Source organism: Arachis ipaensis, chromosome B08 (genome assembly GCF_000816755.2).
Source record: "Arachis ipaensis cultivar K30076 chromosome B08, Araip1.1, whole genome shotgun sequence".
NCBI classification, from domain to species: Eukaryota; Viridiplantae; Streptophyta; class Magnoliopsida; order Fabales; family Fabaceae; genus Arachis; species Arachis ipaensis.
In genome coordinates this window covers 5,417,399-5,419,699 of record NC_029792.2, presented here as the reverse complement: position 1 = coordinate 5,419,699, position 2,301 = coordinate 5,417,399, and the positions used below count along the sequence as shown (strand labels likewise).

At 37.6% G+C, this 2,301-nt stretch overlaps 1 long non-coding RNA gene across 1 annotated transcript in view; it reads left to right on the top strand.

Moving 5' to 3' along the window:
• The window catches only part of LOC110265625, a 7,430-nt gene extending 5,397 nt beyond the window's left edge, over positions 1-2,033 (top strand). Inside the window, exon 3 of the long non-coding RNA XR_002351785.1 lies at positions 1,538-2,033. This is a non-coding gene — a long non-coding RNA (uncharacterized LOC110265625). The remainder of the gene's footprint in view (positions 1-1,537) is intronic.

The following is a 2,301-nucleotide window of genomic DNA, read 5'->3' as shown; positions in this document are numbered from 1 at the left end:
ATGCATGTTATCAAAAAAAAAAAAAAAGAAGAAGAAATGAGAAAAATACAATTTTGCTTTTAGCCAAATTAATCTTTCCTTTTTTAAACTTTGTATAGTCTATTTCGACTTGAATTTATATTGAAATAATGCTACATTCATGCTTTTATTATTTTATTGAAGGATATTTGTTACTTATTTTTTTTTGTAGAACGTGAAATGATCTTCGCTTAAGATTTGCATTCTTTAAGAACAATGTATTCGAAAATATTTTTAAATCATACTAGAGTTTTGGGAGCTTTGTCTTTGGTTTTGGATATTCTTCTTCTGTAAACCTCATGTCTCTTTGACTCAGCTTGAATTCATTTCAAAATACTGCATTGTTTTTCATCTTATTGGTCCTATCAAATTCCTTCTATTCAAGTTACCCTTAAAGTTATCAGTTGATTCTCTTTCCAGCACTCTTTATTGCTTGTTCATCCTTGTCTACTTGTGATTTCAACAATTCTTTCGAATTCTCGTGAACACGGTCCTTGTCGCTTTTCTTTCATTTCTATGGTCTATTATCCTTCTGAGTATACTCAAGATTTATTTTGGTATCTTGTGCGACCGTTAAACTTAGTAAACGACACATTAGTCTAGGACACGTTTGGTGGGCGCAAAAGGTGAAACTTGTATGTGTACGACGTCACAAGGAGTTGTACAACCTTGTTTTACGTGAAAAAAAAAGAAGAAATTTTTTTTTGTTGATGTTAAGTTTGTGACTACTAAGATTTGCAAAGTATTTGATGAGGTTGAGAACCCTCGGATGAGTTGATCGATGAAGTACGACTGAGGATGGTGGAGATAAGTTATGTTGAAATTTGAATATTTGAATATCTGAGTTGGTGCGAGATCAGTGTGCGAATGTTAAACACGTCATTTTAACCCCAACCTGTTTTATAACCTTTCATCGCCTTGTTTTACCACTATATGTTTGAACCATGTCATCATTTGCATCAAGCTTGCCTTGTAATTTCTTCTTGCAGTCGCACTCCTACCCTTATATCTTTATGCTATGTGATAATCAAAGTATTTGAAACTACATAAATATGAATGCTAAGGTTCTTTTCTTTTTACATAAAGTGTTAAAACCATGTAACGTTTTTCATAATACGCTAATTTTTTAGGACGAAAATTTTATAAGGTGGGTAGGATGTAAGACCCAGAATTTTTGAAAAATCTTATTATGAGCTAATTTCAATTTATTTATTCATTAAAGATTTTAATTTCGGAAATTATTTTATTAAAGCTAACTAAATCAAGTTTTGATAATTAAATTAAAAATTTTATCTAATTTTACAATTATTGGGTAATTTTTATATTTAAATTATAAAGTTTAGGAATCGTAAAATAATAAGAATTTACATGATTTGATTTAAATAATTGTGATTTTAGAAATTAATACTTTAAAAAAAACAAAACCAAAAAGAAAGAAAAAGAAAAGGAAAATGGAAACAGGAGAAGGAGGGAAGAGAAGGTGAGATCTGAAGAAGAGCAGCGAACCGAGGGAAAAGAGGAGGAGAAGAGGGAGGCTGCGCCGTCGCCATTGGGTCTCGTCACCACCGCCAATGCCGATGAAGTGAGGAGGCGCTGAACTGCTGCACGCGGGAAGCCGTGCTGTCGCCGCCATCGCCGTCCCGTCCATGGAGCCCGAGCCTTCGCCTCGCCGTCGTGTTGCCATTAAAAGAGAAGGGAGCGCGAACCACAGCAACGGACAGAGAAGAGAGCGCGCATGCAGAGGAGGTGAAGTCGACGCTGTCACCATCGCGTGTGGAGTTGCCGCCGTGCTCGGCCGTCATCGCCGCCGTTCCTCCACCATCGCCGAAGGTCCATCACAGCAGCTGAAGCCTCTGCATTCTCAGGACGTGCGCCGCTGCTGTGAGCTTCTCCTGCCGTTTGGTTCTGATTCGGTGGAAATCCATTGCGCCAAATCTATCATAAGTGGTTCACGCCGATTCTGTTCTTACCGGTGAAGACTGCCGGAGCTGCGACCGTGTTGCTCTTGGTTCCTTGCTACGCAGTAAGTTGCTTTTGCTTCGAAAACTCCTCTGTTACCATTCTGTTATAGATTATTGAGTTTTACGCGACGTTAATATTTTAGGGTTGAACTATGCTCTTGCGTGTTGTGCTTAGAGACTGTGATTGCTGCGGGATGGATGGATTTGACGCCGCCGCTGTGAAATTAGAGTTTTAAGGGTTTTGTCGCGTAGTTAAATCGCGAACGAGGTATGGGTTTTTCTTAAAACTTAATTTTATCTTACAGAGTTGTTATAAATAGAT